This window comes from Pipistrellus kuhlii, unplaced genomic scaffold (genome assembly GCF_014108245.1).
Source record: "Pipistrellus kuhlii isolate mPipKuh1 unplaced genomic scaffold, mPipKuh1.p scaffold_m20_p_4, whole genome shotgun sequence".
NCBI classification, from domain to species: domain Eukaryota; kingdom Metazoa; phylum Chordata; class Mammalia; order Chiroptera; family Vespertilionidae; genus Pipistrellus; species Pipistrellus kuhlii.
The window spans coordinates 11,775,305-11,793,125 of NW_023425540.1; the positions used below are offsets into that span (position 1 = coordinate 11,775,305).

The window sequence follows — 17,821 nt, forward strand, 5'->3', positions numbered from 1 at the left end:
GCTGTCTCCTGCACACACAACACTGGGGATCCAGTCCAGAACCAGGGCACGTGCCCTGACTGAAATCAAACCAGTGATTTCCGGGTTATTGCTGAACCACTGAGCCACACCAACCAGGCTGTAATTATTCTTAAATCCCAATGTACCCAATGTACATACGTAAGTTGAAATGGGCCAAATATGTCTCAAGTTTATTTGAAAACCAGTAGCAATCCCTATTTTCTCCAGAAGCAAGTGTTTTCAGTCCCACTTTCTGACTTTTATTTCCATGTCTCAATTAACTTTCTGATATTATTATTCCTTAAATGTTTAGTTATAGGCTTCATCAATGGAATTCTCACAATGGAAGACGAGAATTTAGCTTCATTTCCTCATCTATCATCACGCTAACACACATTTCTCATTACCCAACAAGTTCCCCATAGAGATAACCTGCAATTTTAGGTAGAACAATATCATGATGGAAATGCTTTACTATGTGGTTTCTTTAACATTAATACACAATATTTTGTTTTCCTTATGTGAGCAGCTTTCCTTTTTGTTACTATTGTCCATTTGTTCCAATGTCTATGTACTTATCATGAATTCAACGACAAAATTTCCTCAATTTGTATAAACTTCTCTCAACATAATCAAGTATGTCAATTCCACCCACTGAGGAAATCTCTTCTGGTGCCTTCCAATTCGCTCTAATTTGGCCTCTCCTCACAGCTGTCACCAGGGGACCTCCCTTCACCTCCAGGCTGGGGATCTCCTTTGTCCCTCTTCTGTGGTTTCCTTCTTTCCTGAACCTGTTGTCTTCATTTTCCTGTATTACATTCTTTTTTTAGTGAAAATGATCTTTTCAGAGAAAGACTAAGTGGGAGGCAGTTTTTTGAGATTTTATGTCTGTTTTTATTCTACTCTCATGTGATTCTATGGCTAGGAACAGAAATAGATGATTCTAAGTCAGACAGATTATTTCCTCAATGTTTTGAGATACCCCTACATTATCCTCTGAGTTCCAGTGTCACTGTTGAGAACTATAAAACATTCTGAGCTTTTATTATTTTTGTATGCCTTTACTTCCTCCTATAAAACTTGTGTCTTCTATTGGTCCCTACTGTTCTAAAATTTAATTGTGATGTGTATTGATATCTATCTATTTTTAATCATTTTCTGGACATTTTAGAAAGTTATGTTGTACTATCCTAGTCCATTCTATTGAAATAAAAATGTATACTTTTCTCCCCTTTGTTTTAATTATCTTTCTATTGTTTTTTCTTTAACTCATCATTCAGATATTAAAATCTGCATCAGTTCTCTAAGATTCTTCTTCTAAATTTTTTTTCTCTTCTAGTTTTCAATCTCTTTATATCTTGCTTTACTTTCTGGAAAGTTTCCTCTGTTTAATCATTTAGGTCACTAACAAGTGGTTCATTGCTGTTGTTAAACTTTTAAAAAATATATTATTGATTTTAGAAAGGAAGAGAGAGGGAAAGACAGATAGAAACATCAATGATGAAAGATAATCACTGATTGGCTGCCTCCTGCACACCCCACACTGGGATCAAGCCCACAACCTGGGCATGAATGGGTCATCAAACCATGACCTCCTGGTTCATAGGCCGATGCTCAACGACTGAGCAACACCGGCTGGACAACATTCTTTTAATTTCTAAGAAAATTTTTTTCCCTCTGAATATTTCTTTTTTCATCCAAGATTCATTTTATAAATGTGAAGCCATCTCTATTCTCTCTCAATGATGATGCTATTATGTTTCCTTCTCTCAGCATAGTTACTATTTATAATGGTTTTGTTTGTTTTAGAATCTATCTTTCATAGAATAGGCATTTTGAGACATTGAGTTCCCTGCCTTTTATTTGGAGAGGCAGGGTGAGGGTTAGTGAGCTGTCAGACTCTTAGCATAAGTGGGGATTGCTAGCTATGCTCCTGCAGAACCCCCAGGTGTGCATGTAAAACTCCCAGATAAGATTCTCTCAAGCTCCAGGTTAAAGTGTAAACATGTGGCTGCCCCTATATTGAAAACTGTGTGGAGTAGAGTCCAGGGGCAGGGAGGGGCTCAAAATTTAATAAGTAAAATTTCACTTTCTCCCACTCTCAGTTTGCAAAGCACCGTTTTAAACACTCTTCTCAGTGATCCTGGAGTTGAGACTAATTTTATCCCATTCAGTGAATAAAACTCTGGTCTTTGCAAGTATGGAGAACAGTCAGCCAGCTATGCATGATGGGGTTGGGTATTTGACAGTCAAATTATTATAAACAGATATTTGGCTAATCTCCTGCTTCTAGCTATACTTCCTGACTTACATACCCACTCCCACAAACTTTGGAAGATGTTACTTATAAATTGGCCAATATGTTTACTTCTACTGTATGGAACCCAAGAAGTTATTTACCATGTTATATTCCACTAGAGGCCCAGTACACAAAATTTGTGCACTAGTAGAGTCCTTAGTAGCTGGTGGCAGCCAACCAGGGCCTCCCTCTCTTCCCCTGGCTGGCCCCGCCCCATGGTCAAACTCCAGATCGAGGGAATAATTTGCCTACTATGCTTTTAGTATATAGGGTATTTTATCAGTTCTAAGATTGATCTGTTCTAAGATTTTAATTTTTCTATTTAACAGGGTTTACCATCTCTTCAATTGTGATGACTTATCCTATATAAAAAAAGATAATATACTAATTAGACAAACAGCAGAATGACTGTCCAGATGACCCTCCAGAAGAAGCTGGGGCTGCCAGGGCCAAGCCCCTTGCACAAATTTTGTGCTTCGGGCCTCTAGTATTTCACAAGGTGTCTAGAGGTCTGATGCACAGATTCATGCATCAGTAGGGTCCCTCAGCCTAGCATTCACCCTGTCACAATCCAGGACCTCTTGGGGGATGTCAGACTGCAGGTTTCAATTATGAGAATCGCTGATTGGCTGCCTACTGCACACCCCACTGGAGGTCCAACATTCCTCAAGGGATGTAGCCATGCGCTAAGTGACAGGTGGTCAGGGAAGAGCTCAAGACTGAGTTGGACACAGCTCTGTTCACTCCGGCCCAGCTGTGCCTACTGCCACAGCCACTGCCACCCAGTGAAATACAGTTCATTATTCATCCACTTTCTAGGTTTATGGAGGTTTCCCTTTTAAAAAGTCTCATTACCACACTGCCATTTCCGAGAGAGAGTAGGAGTTAATCTAAGAGTCCAATTACCTTCTTGACTTGTAGGTCAGGTCATTTTAGAAAGGAACTTGGAATTTTCAGAGAAAGGAGTGCATACCTGATTAAGAGTGAACCTATAATGTCCTTGGCCTTTGTGCCATATGCCGAATGCCCTAACCTAGAATACTCTAAGTTACAAAGGTTGGTCCTATTACTTTCCCTCCAAGCAAAACCATATCCCACATCAGGTTGTAAGACCTTGTTCTTAGAAGCACGAATAGCAACACAATCATATCAGTTTTATATAAAATGAAAGGATGGAGGCCCATTTCTGCTATTACTCTTCAGGCTCTAAAAGTCAATGATTGTAGGGACTCTGATTCCATGACTATGCTTCCAATACTGGAGCTAAATGACTGTACAAGTGTTCTGATGTATTTTATTACAAAGCAAACTATGGTAGGTATTATTACTTAAACGTGGTCCTCAGATATTCTTCTACCTGGGAGAGGATCAGAGTCTAGGGCTGTGGTTCTTTGTCCTCTGGCTCGTGGCTCTGCAGAGAAGATGAAAGACCAGTGTAGATGGGCTTTGTTCCTGGTATCTCTCATGCCTGTATTCATTGAGGCTTTGATCCTGGGTGGCCTTTTTTCCTCCACAATGCTTTTCATTTCCATTTAACATGAAAGAGTTGACTTCATAACCACAAACTCCTGGCAATGCTAATTTCATACCACTGAGACACGCTGTGAAGCCAAATGTGAAGGGAAGGTGACACAAGTGACGGGGTAATAATAGGAAGCCTACAGCAAAGTATCCAACAAATCTGGGAAGAACAAGCCATGATGTCAAGATGGAACGGAACAAATCAGTGTCAGCTGTACAACAGCGGAGACCTCGCTGCAGTGTCAAAAACAGAGGCAAAGAGCTGTCTACAAAAGTTCACAAAACTGACAGAGAAATGTTTTAAACAACCGCCATGTCATCCTGGGTCACCTAGCAAGACAGAAGATGACAGGAATCAGCGCCCTGAAGTGGAATCACAGGCCCCTTTCCAGAACGGTTTCAATAAAATGAAAATATAACAAAACACATCTTTCTGACCCAATCCTTTAAAGCTTGGTCTGCTTTGTTCTGCCATTTTATCTTGCCAAGTGCCTTGTTACCCAAATAAAACATCTTCACAATAGTTTATTTAATTAATCTAAATAAAATAAAGACTCTAGGCAGCATTCCTGGTTGCTTGAGATGATGTAAAAATCCATAAATAATGGTTTAGTGATGACTCTCAACTATGTCACGATAATCTCACAAACTCATTTTAATGCCTGAACTACAAAATGAAATTTCATAGGTAATGGGGACCTGATATGTACACTTTTGAAACATTTCTGCTTGTAATGTTTATGCTTACACCTGCTTGGGAATGACTATGACAATAGTAAATTAATATTTTAAGTATTTACTTGGCATGTATCATACACACTTCTGAGTGCTTTAACTTACTCATTCCTCTCACTGACCTTATAAGGTAGGCATTTTATTGCCTGAGACATATCAAATATAATGAGTTTAAGTAGCTTCTCCAAAAGATTAGCTGCGACTAGAACTAGGAAGTCTAACTCAAACTAACTCTTCAGAACCCATTGACTCAAAACTCAAGGACTATTTACTTTTACTGTTTTAAGAGAGTCTACAAAATCTATAAATTTATAGTCAAAATAATAACACAAATGTCCTTAATGAGGAATGAGTACAGCTTACAATTTCACATACTCTTATTTTAGTTTTCCTTGCCTTCCTATAAATAAAATATTGCAATTATTCTGTCCAACCATATGAATAATTATACTCAAGAAATCCACATAAAAAAAAAACTCAATTGTATAGGTGATATTTTCCTATACATTCATGTTATATCATTTGCATGGCAGAATAATCAATTTTCCTATGATGGACCATCTTCCTAACATAAAAATTTCTAATGTATTTTATTGGTATCTCTTTAAGTGCTGAGTATCTGTTAGTATTTCAGGATAAGGGAGAAATCTCAAATCTCTTCAGGGGACCTTTAAATTCTCAATAGATACTTGGAAATCAAAATTATTCCCCAACAGAGTGGTGACATTTCTGCATAATTTCTGCTCTTCAGCACTATAATACCAAACTTATCTGGTACATAAGTGAATACCGCCTTTGCACTAACAGAAACTGTAAGTGGGGATTGAGCCATCCATGCTTACTTGTCTGGCAGCAAACTACAAGTCACAATTATTTTTTGAGTTTTTATGTTTAATTTTAAGGCAAGGACAGTGCTACCTTTTTCATCCACATCTTTAGTGCCCACCACACAGTAGGTACCAAAAAACAGTTAGGGAATGACTGAATAAAATAACAGTAGGGCAACATATTATGTGTGAAACATTCTACAAGGTATTGAATGACAGGTAGAAAAGACATGGTACAAAATTACTTCAGGTATGAATCTTGTGATGGTTATTTTTGTTATTGTTATTAATCCCCATCAAACGATATTTTCCCATTGATTTTTAGAAAGAGTGGAAGGGAGGGTGAGAGACAGAGATACACTAATGTGAGAGAGACACCTTGCCTCCTGTACTCCCCTAACCAGGGCTGAGGATGGAGCCTGCAACCAAGAATCAAACCCTGAACCCTTCAATCCTCAGGTCAAGGCTCTCTTCACTGAGCCAAGCCAGCTAGAGCTTGATGGTCAATTTTATGTGTTAACTTGACTGAGCTAAGAGAGGCTCAGATAGCTGAAAAGACATTATTTCTCAGTGTGCCTATGAGAAAGTTTCAGGAAGAGAGATGAATATTTGAATCAGTAGACTGAGTAAAGATCACCCTCAGCAATGCTGGTGGGCATCATCCAATTCCTTAAAGGTCTGGATAGAAGAAAAGGCAGAGGAAAGGCAACTGCTCTCTCTGCTTGAGCCCAGACATCCATCTTCTCCTGCCTCCAGGCATCAGCACTCATCGTTCTCTGTGCCCTGGAAATTGGCTCCCCTGGTTCTCAGGTCTTTGTGTTTTGCCTGAAACTACACCAACAGCTTTTCTGGGCCCCCAGTTTACAGATGGAAGATTGTGGAACTCTCCATAATTGCCTGATCCAATCCCTCATAATAAATTTTTTTTTCTCTGTATCTCTATATATCCTATCAATTGTTTTTCTCTGGAGAACCCTGGCTAATACAGACCATGTTGGTAGTATTTAAGTGTAGTAAATAAGAGGAAATCTGTGCACCGTTAACTAGAATACAAAGTAAAATGCTAAACTGTGATAAGAGACATAATGGATTTAAAAGATGACAACAAATTAGGGATGTTAGAAGGGGGTGGGGAGAAGCGATAAATCAGGCACAAGCAGAAGGAAGCATCTGAGATGTACAATGAGAGTTTGCTCTCTTACTATGTGAAAGGGTGGAGGAAAATATTACAGATGGGAGAAAAAGCATGAATGAAGGCACTGAATTAAGCAAAGGCATAATGTTTGCATGTGTTGGTTGACATAGTAATTAGAGTTCAGTTTGATTGGAGTGTAGAGCCCAATTGAATATTAGACAAAGTAGATTGAAAGTTTTGAGTTAAAAGGTAACTATTCAACAATGAACTGATTTCCACAGTCATTGAATGTGATGCACCATCTCATCTATTTCTGTACTGCAAGTACTAAGAAAACCTTTGAAAATTTATTGAAGTCATTGGTTTTATTAGCAAGAAAATAGTTAATAAAACTTAACTGGTTTCTTTTCTACTGGTTTTTAGAAAGAGGGGAATGAGGAAGAGAGAGAGAAACATGGATGTGAGAGTAAACCATCAATCAGTTTCTTCCTATACACCATCTACTTGGGATCAAGCTCGTAACCCAGGAATGTGCCCTGACTGGGAATCAAACCAGCAACCTTTTGGTGCATGGGATGACACCCAACTGAGTCACACTGGCCAGGGGGTCTTTACTGTTTTTTTGACATGTGAAGTCAACAGTGTTAACATGGACCTTGCACTACATTACAAGAATATAGTGCTCAAGGATATTTGTTCGCCCATCCCTAATTGTCCTTGTCAACTACAGCGCTTTTCATAATTAGGTGGACAGAGTAAAGTCCCCTGGCACTGTGGACACAGACAGCTATCACCCCTACAGCCCAAGAAACAGTCCCATTTCGCTTCTGCTTCATTTATATTGTTGACATCTTTCCTGTGATTTTGTGTGTGTGTGTGTGTGTGTGTGTGTGTGTGTCTTTCAAAGCCTCCCTTCCTCTTTGCCTCCAGTGTGATTTTTAATTGCTACTGTCACATCTACTGTTCAGAGAACTCATAGGGCTGATGTCAAGTAAGGGGGAGATGTTATTATAACTGTACCCTAATATAAGAATAGAATGATTTTTCTACTTGTATAATCAAATGACCCAGTGGAAGATTAAGTGTAAGAAATATAATCCATTTGTGGAAAGAGGAGGAAACTGGAAATTAGATGGGTTAAGTGAATATTTCAAGATTACTCAGCTGGTGGTACAACAGAGACAATACCACAGTGACAACCATGTGACCTTTCTTATTCTTGATAAGATATATGAATGCACACAAGTCAACTCCTTTGTTTCATCTGTGAAATATATTTCTCCATTGCTTATGTAGTAACATATTAAAAACATTATGAAATCCACTTGTATAAATCAAAATGGGATGATAGGATTTGATTCCACTTTCATTTCTTATAACATTACACATTCCATTAAAAAAATACCCTCTTCACTAGAGTAGCTTCATGGAACACTTCAGTATGATCTGTTCTCACATCAACTTCAAAAGACTGAATTAAACCGATCTTCAAGCTGTGAAGGTTTTAGTTTTCTTTTCCTTTATTTTTATTTTTTCCTTTTGAAATCTCTCTGCTGGGAATGAATTACATACAGTCTAACAAGGCATACATCCATATTCGCATCCTACAAACACACAAGAACTTGCTGAAATGTAGCGCTAATGAATATGCTGCTGTTGAATGAGTTTCTGTATGTCGGAACAAAATGAACTGTGACCAATAAATCGCCTGTATCATCACCATCCTTTCTACATCTCCCCAATACATGGAAGTGTCTTAATGGATGTGCAATACCAAAGTTTGCAGGCTTATTTTCACTCATAAAGAATAGTGTGCCAGATGTTCCTCGTACACTGAATTTGTCACACTGTAGACAAGCTAACATCATTATGTGAGACCACAGGGGAAAAAATAAAAGACTCACATTTAATCCAGATTAACTACCAGGAGACCCATCAAGGCAGTTGGGCTAGCTCATGATACAGCAGCTTCTAGCAAATTAGCAGCCCATAACAACTTACTTATAATGAGCTCCAAGATCTTATGCCATAAGCTTGACTCCATTAAAGTGAATTCTAGTACATGAATTCATGTGCAGAGTGTAACCTTAGCATCTGTCTGTGCTCAGCCAATATTTTGTTTATGCCTTCTTAGGAACAATCAAAGGATCCTCCTGTCCCCTGAAAGGAGGAACAGTCATTTCCATCACCCACAGTTTCTCTTGCTAGAGAAGGCAGAGCTCCCTGGGGTTCCAGGAGCTGTTTTGTACATATTAGGCCAGTTTTCCCCAAAACAATGTCCCCTTGCTATATAAGTGGGAAAATCAATAATCTAATCAGAAATTAAGTAGTCAGCAAGACATGCATATCTAATAAATATTGTAGAACTTGTATTTAGTTAAGCCAAATGGCTTAAATTGTATCCTACTAAATAAACTCAGCATGGAGAACTTTTCTCTTTTGATAAACTTAGGCTATTCCACCTCCTACCCTCACCCCCCAAAAAAAGCAATGACCTCCTTCTCTTCTTATTGTGGATACCCATAGAGATTCTGAAAATAATACTATTAATAATCACTATTTAATAATAGTTATTATTTATATTTTATATATCAGGAAATAATGGAATAAATTATCCATGGATAACTGGTTGCTAAGTTAAAGGAACAGGCATTCAATATGTAATTTAGGGTATTCCCATGGACTTTTAGATTACAATGAATAAATATTTATGTGAATAATTTAACTTTCCCATTCTTGTTCTATCTTAAACAATAGGTATATATGAGTCATTGGGCAGTGCTTTCAAAATTGAAACCCCTCCTCTTATTTCCAGAAATCTTAGCATGCAAGAAAGTGGGTGCTGCCAGTATCATGGTGGGTTTTTTTAGATTTTTACACATCCAAACTGCATCTTGTTCTCATCAATATATACGTTGACTTCAGAGAGAGGAAGGGAAAGAGGGATAGAAACATCAATGATGAGAGAAAACCATTGATTGGCTGCCTCTGCAAGCCCCACACTGGGTCAAGCCAGCAACCTGGGCATGTGCCCTGACCAGGAATTGAACCATGACATGGTTCATAGGTTGACACTCAACCACTGAGTCATGCAGGCCAGACAACCACATATTCTTTTCTGTGATTTCAACAGGAGCAATTCAGAAGTCTCAGCATTGTTTTTAGGGGTTTCCTCATTCCGGCCACACCTCTGCATTATCTCTAATTTGTTCATGCCCTCTGAATCTTCGTTAAAAATACTCAACATTTCATATACCCTTCCAAGCTCAGATTGAAAAGTGCCCATTACTTAAGCATGACTTGTAGCACTGAAGCTGCATGTTGAATTGAAACATCAATGAAACCTAGGATTGGATTAGATATCTTAACCTTGCCCAACAGTTACTTTATATGAAACTTGAATTCAAGTAAACATCTAGAACCTTCTTCCCAAATTGTTGCCAAACCATATACCCACACATGATATACATCTGCAATTGATACCTTTGAAAGTATAGACAAGCCTGGACATAGATATCAAATTTTAACTTTTTGTTTGTAACCTCATTTTGTTTGTTTGTTTTTTCTTTCAGAATTTTAGGTTTTTCTTGGAACCTAAATTTTTATCACACACATGTAATTTTCTTAGTTTTTGGTAATCTGAAAATCCTATGAGACTGCTTTAAAGACATTAATCAAATTCTTTGGTTATAGTTTTTTTCTTTTTTTTTTAAATGTGTTCTTATTTATCTTAGAGAGAGAGAAAGACACATCCATGTGAGAAAGAAACATCACTTGGCTCTACCTCCTGTACGTCCCTTATTGGGGATTGAGCCTAAAACCTGGGCATGTGCCCTGATAGAGAATCAAACCAGTAACCTTTTGGTGCATGGGGCAATGCTCAAATAACAGCCACACTGGCCAGGGCTGATCATAGTTTTAAATGGAAAGGACCTAGCTCAATGCTTTTCCACCACAGACTCATTTTCATGTTTATAATAATCTTAAACAGTGGATCCAAAGAGATGCATAAACACGAGTCTAATACATGTCATCAGCATGCAAAGATCAGCTTAAGCCTTGGTTTGTCTTCTACATTTGTCTTTCTGCTCTCCTTTCTGGGTCAATCAGAATGGAATGGCTGGTTTGTCATGCACTAGTTTTACAACCGATGAACAATCATTCACCATGATGTGATATCTTTATCAGTGACCCCCTAAATCAAGACTGAGAATGTCACAAGGACAGATAACCGATTTCTCATAGCACAGGTTTTGAATTTGAATTTGTTAATTTCCCCATACTGTGCTGAGCTGTGCAGCTCAATCAAACCAGCAGTCATCTCTGAAGTGGGGTACCTAAAATGATCCACTGAGGTAGGGAAAATAAAGTTTCACTTATGTTTACACTTACTGTTCTCACTATTAAAATGAGATTTTTATTATATAGAACACTCCCATAAAATATATATGCACTTTAACAGCTGATAGCTCAATTTTGACAATGAAATGTATTTTAAAAAACCCTGCTTTTACATATTTTGGGGGGGAGGGACACCTGTATTTTCTAAAATATATTTTTTTGGTACAGTGGTATATTTATATTGCATACAAATAAATGAGCAGTAATGGATGTTCTTATTCAAAAGACTTTTTCCTGATTGAGGAGTGGCATTAACAAAAGCTGAAGACACCTGAGTGAGAACCCACACAGGATGGGCCAGGGATCCAGGTGAGATCCCCACCTCAGGCATCCTGCTCTGCTCCAAAGCTAAGCAGTGTGCCCCTAACTCGCCCTGGGATGACCTCCAGAAGAAATAATAAAAGCCTATTCACTTCATTTGGAAGGGATCACAGTGTTGAAGCCTTTAATTTTGTAGGTCTAGAAACTGAGGTGCAGAGGGCTTAAGTGACAAGGCTGAGCTGCCTAAAGCTCTTCAGGAACATCCGAGGGGAAATACAGCAAAATGAAGTAGAATTAATGCCGGAGCTGGACCTGAATACACTCCATTGCTCTTCCTCCCAATATATTACCCCAATATGAAAACAAACAAACACGGAAACAAAAATCCCAAAAGCTGAAAGCAATGCCAAAGAAAGAAAAGGAAGGAATTAGAAGGCAAGAGTTTACCCAATTGCATCTTTTAGAACTGCCCTTACATTGACCAATTTTCTGCTATAGCCTTTATAATAAAGTTATAAAAATATTAACCCCCTTTATAATTCTGCCTTCAAAAATAGTGAACATCCACACTGTTCTAAGGTGAACAGCAGGTACCAAAAAATAAAGGTCTACTGGTACAATGTAGGAACGCCCACCCATAATCTTGATACAGTAAAATGGCATTCTATAGAAGAAAGAGGAAGTTACCATAGACTGTATAAATACTATCACTTTGCACCTGAACCACAATGTTAAGAATGTCACTGTTCTTAAAGAAAGTCATGCACAAAGAGTGTCCACATTTTCTTTAAGTCCTACAATTAGACTGTACTGGGAGCATAAAAAACCAAGCCTGTGACCTGCAGGCCCCCATTTTTTCCCTCTACACCATAGCTAAGGGACCTGTTTCATACCTAGATAAATACTGTAAGAATTTTGTCTCCAATAAAAACTCACATATTCTTAAAGTTTCCCCCCCAATCTCAATGTGGCTTTTTTTGCAAACAAGGGTGATACGAAAGTTGTCTAGCTTACAGAACATTGACAGTAATAATTTGATGCATGTAGCCTCCATGTGACCATAACACACTCAATCCCTAGATTGTTGTTGTTCGGAGGAATAATAGTCATAATAGTCATTGATTCATCTTCTGCCCTGATAGTGCCATGAAGGCAGTGTGTTTAGACCTTTATATTTCTGGCTTTAGAACAGAGACTGGGTACAAGTTCAGTATATTGTAATGCATTTAGTAATAACGATGTTATGCCATCTAACTTAAAACATCCTTTTGAGTTGATTTGGAAATATTAGCATCCATAGGCTTATTGGATAGGATGAAAATGATACACAAAGCTGCTCAATAGAACAAGCAACACAATGAAAGCAGTGAGGAGGAAATGAAGAAGTGGCCTGAGGAATGGGGAGGACATGGTAAGATCAGGCCATCACCCACATGTTTGCCATTCACCTTCTTAGCACTAAATGGCCCATCCTTGTATCCAGGCTAACTATACCTTCCCTCAGACCACATATCTCCTTCTCTATTGTCTTATGAGTGCACACACAAATATAGTATGGAAGAAAGTGGGCCTTGAATAAAAGATTGAAATCAATTACATGCCAATGGTGATCCCTTTAATCTCTTATCACCTTGAACCTGACACCTGCATGAGTCTCCCATGTGGCAGACAGAACTGCTCTAATCTATCCAGCCGCCAATTCTCTGCAGAGATTTCTCAGATCACCCTTGAACTTGTCTCACTCCTCGTCCCTCACAGTCAGTTTCTGAATCTGAAAAATCAGATAGCTGGTTTCCAAATGCTCATGGGTTGAGCAATCCTCCAGGGAACCCATTAAGAATGTAGATGTCCAACTCCAGCCTTTGAGACAGTGAGAAGGAAGGTGCATTTCTAACAGCTGCTCAAGTAAATCTAATGTGGATATTCAGTTGCACCCCCCTACCAATCCCTGAGCTCCAGGCCCTGCAGGATTCCAAACTGGAACACACTGATTAGTGGGTCAAACCTTTTGGGAGAATAGCCTGGAGTGTCTGGCTAGAGGTGAAGAGTAAAGAAAAACAAAGGGAGAGATGGGGGTGGGGGAGCAAGATGGGGATGGAGAGATGTAAAAGGTGTATCTGTAAACAGAAAAAAAAAATCTAAGTAAGATTTGCAAAACTGAAGTGACCTGCTTAAATTCATCAGTGCTTTTGGTTAGAAGGCAGAAGGTGAGTGAGCTTCAGAGTTAAGCACATGTGGTTAACTAACTCTTGCACTAATTTCTGTAATCTTAGAGATACTGCCTAACAAAATAATTACTCGGCTTAATGTTTCTCAGCAATTATACAGAGATATTATCTAACACATAGGGATTTTGAGAGATGTTGAAAACAAATAATCAGGATGGCACTGGATCTGCCCAATAAGTGTACCAGTTATTATTTCAAAGCAATAACAAAAATAGGGTCAGATTTATAAGTTTTTAAACAAAAAATGCAAAGTTCCTATTTAATTCCATATATCCTACATGAAAAAATATGCTATGTGGCCAATATGTGTGAACTGAATTTGCCAAATATACACTGAGTGGCCAGATTATTATGATCTCTGAACACATAATGATCTGGCCAATCAGTGTATATCCTATATAATAAAAGGCTAATATGCAAATTGCCCCCTTGACCAGGAGTTCAACCAGCAGGCAGACTGGCCAACCGTCCATGTTCGTAAATAACATGCGTGCAGGTGATCCCCAACCTCGGCCCTAAATTTAATTACCTTTACCATTACAATGCTGAGTATAGGATCTCTCACATAAACTCTCTTAATTCTGATGCAAATGATCAGAAATTGGTTTGGAAGGGCATAAGGGCTTGAAATGAGCAAAAGCAGTTGAAACTTGTGAAGAAGGGACATATGGTTGTATTCAGAGCTCCTCTCTGAGGAGTGTGTACTCAAATGTTATGCTGTAAGTGAAATGGCATCGAGGCTTATGGGATGCAGAAAGACTATAAAATCTCTTTGCTCCATACTGAACAGACAGTTTGCCAATAGCGGACATGAGCTTTTCTTCTTTAAAAACCATCCAGTGCCATTTGAAGCTGCAGACTAGCTCCATACTTTGGTTTCTAGAAGAAGTGGCTTTGAAAAATATTCACACACTATCGGTCGTTATATAATTGGGTACGTTATAGTGTTTATTCCTTGAGCTGGCAGAGTTTATTTTTAAAACTACATGTGCTGAGTTTAATTACATTTGTCAAATGTAGGGTGAATTTAATGGGACAGAGGCTAGCGATCTGATCCCTAAATTTTGAGGTAAGCCGGCATTAGATATGGTCAAAATCTATAAAATACCACTATGGACATGATTAGTATCTATTGGTGATTTTTAGAATCCTAAGAATGTATTTTGTGTGTTTTTTTTTTCTGTAGAAATTTAACAGAACTGGTTACTGAATATGACCACATAAATAATCCAGGCTATTGCATAATTTTTCTTCACATCAACGTATATTAAAAAATTATAAAATACATAATTTATTATTTTAGAGATTGTATACACTGTCATAGCAACAGGCACACCTCTTTCTGCGGAGGCAACAGACAGCTACAAAGGCTGAGTACATTGGTCAAGTTTCTACAGCTAGAGAGTACATAGGCTTAGAACAGTGGTCGGCAAACTCATTAGTCAACAAAGCCAAATATCAACAGTATAACCATTGAAATTTCTTTTGAGAGACATTTTTTTTAAACTTAAACTTCTTCTAAAGCCACTTCTTCAATATAGACTCGCCCAGGCTATGGTGTTCTGTGGAAGAGCCACACTCGAGGGGCCAAAGAGCTTCATGTGGCTCACAAGCCGCAGTTTGCGGACCACTGGCCTAGAAAAATAGGCTTAGAGAGTGATAAAATGGGAGAAGATGCTAGGACTTCTCCCTTAGAGTCAATCATTGGTCACAGATCTTGCCATTGACAGGAAATTCTGAACTCCTCTATTTGTATTTGACCAAAAAAATCAGTAAAAAACCCGTGCCCTCATGGAGTTTACCTTCTAGTGGAGAAAACAGATGTTAAACCAAGTGGGCCAATGATTAGGGAGAAATCCACTGGAGGTAAAGGCAATGGAGGATAAGAATTTAGGAAAAGAAGATGGGGGAGGCAATTTAAGTTGGATTGCCAAGAATGAATTCACTGACAAGGTGACATGTGAGTCAAGATCAGAAAGAAATGCAGGAGTGAGGCATGTGCTTATCTGGGCTGGGCTTTGGGGAGGAGAGGTAGTGTATGTGTGTGTGTGTGTGTGTGTGTGTGTGTGTGTGAGAGAGAGAGAGAGAGAGAGAGAGAGAGAGAGAGAGAGAGAGAGAGAAAGAGTGTGTGTGTGTGTGTGTGTGTGTGTGTGTGTGTGTGTGTTATTTTATTACATTTACTGAGGTGACTGATTAATAGGGCGGTAATGTTTTAAGTATAGGTAAGTATCAAATGCAAAAGCCATGTGCTGGGATTCTGTTCTCTGGTAGAAGCAAGGAGTTTTGTATGCTGGAGCAGAGAGAAGAGGGAAGGAAGACATAGGAAACGTGGGGTAGACAGGGCTGCAGACTACAAAGGGGCTTGTGTGCCCTTTGCATTTACTCTGCATAAAGTAGTAACATGATAGGATTTACATTTTTATAGGATTTCTCTGGCTGCCACTGGGAAATAATCTTCATAGCCATCCACTACCAGTTATTTCACGCAAGTCACTTAACCTCTCTTTATCTCAGTGAAGCTGGGAGGAGCATATTAGCATATTTTAGTGCACTGTATAGAGCATTGTTTCATGCTCTCCTTGGCCATGCCTCCATTACAGCAATTATTTTACTGCCTTACAGTCACTAGTTCTCACATCTGCACCCTCCCTGATTTTTAAGTCCTTGGACCCTAGGGAATACCTCTTTCTATTTTTGTACGCAGCACCTCATATAATGTTTATTTTAGCACACAGGAGGGACTAAACAAATGTTGCTGAATATAAGGTATTGCAAACATAAGAATCATAAAGCTATAAAACAAAACTCTAAATCAGAATTTCCAAGTTGGTAAGCTACCTGTAAAAATACAAACACAAATCTGTGTACCTAAATCATGCCCACTGGAATATTTGGTTAGATGTTCTAGCTATAATCCCACAACTTGACAATGTAATCAGCTTAGTTGGACCCAATCTGAGATTGTCTGGGTAAATATATTTTTTAAACAATTGAAACTATTTTTTCTTAATTGTGTGCATAAAAATTAATAAACCAGAAAGAATTTTGCAATGAGGCATTTAGAAATCCTTAGAATGCATATTTCTTTTAAGTTAAACTTTGTCTGTCTGCTTGCTATGTGCTAGACTACAACCTGAAGAATCTTTGGATATATCCACATGATATACATATCTGAATTAAAACAAACAAACAAACAAACAAAAACACCTTGCAAATAGTTTAAATTTCCTTCCCATATTAAATATTTCTATCTGGCAATGTGGGGGTAATGGGCTATCTAGCTAGTTAATCCTTTAAAAAAGTACACACATCTCATTATTTGGATAACATGCATTATAATGCAGAGTTAATATCTCTTGAACCTTTACATTGATATTACACAAAGTATGAATGCCTAGACCTTATATTCCAAAAGTAAAGCTTCACAATCATTTACCTTACATTTGACAATATTATTAATAACAGTTAATGCATGAAAAACACTTTCAAAGGTTAAAGTTTTCTTGACTCACTTTTTCAATCTATATGATTAAGGTTTACTTTCATTCACCAAAAATGAAAAGGTCTCTGAGCCTTAATAGGATTAATATAAACTTGTGACTTCTAATTCATTTAAATAAAACATTTACTAAGAGGTACCCCTAGAAAATAAGTGAGTGATCCCTTGTTAGTATCTTCAAAATAAACTATATCCACCTTAGGCAATTAAAATTCTAAAACGTGTGCTATGTTTCTGATAAAAATAAATTATTTTGTATCAGCATGGTCATTATTTGTACTTAGTACATGAGCTACAAAGTCACTGAAATTTCAAATAATTTTAATTAAGTAGAAATTTTATCTTGTGATTGACATAATTAACTTGAAAATTAATCTCTGTCATTTGTCATTCATTTGGAAACACTCAAAAGATAAAAACTTCAAGACTTTCCAAGCATTCGTATTACCTACAACTCTCCAATGTACACGTTTTACAAATTAATTAACAATAAAATATACAACTCCCATAGATTTCCATGTTTATAATCACCAGATGTCTGAAATTCTGAAGCCAAAGGATTTTTTTTAGTCCGTTGAGCATTATAAATATTGTTAATTCTAAAAGCGATATAGTTAATATCTATGAAGTCATACATTTGGGTCAATAATTTTCTCAATGAGTTATCTGAGTAAAAGCAATCTAGAGAACTTTGTACGGTAAAGCTTTCCCATAATTACTGGATGTGTGCATCCCATTTATAACTCTTAGAATTATCCAAAACATGTAATTATTGTATTATATTTCCAATGTAAAGTTCATCATTGAGAACCGACTAATCTCTATGAGAAAGGAAAGCCAATGCAACAAGTTAGCTGTCCAATACTGAATTTCTGCAGTGGCTTTACACAGTGATACTGACCAGGGAATTTTTAT

At 37.8% G+C, this 17,821-nt stretch overlaps 1 protein-coding gene across 7 annotated transcripts in view; it reads right to left on the reverse strand.

The window, feature by feature from the left end:
* The window catches only part of CTNND2 (catenin delta 2), a 716,413-nt gene that overhangs the window by 452,654 nt on the left and 245,938 nt on the right, over window positions 1-17,821 (reverse strand). The gene's annotated exons all lie outside the window — the stretch shown is intronic.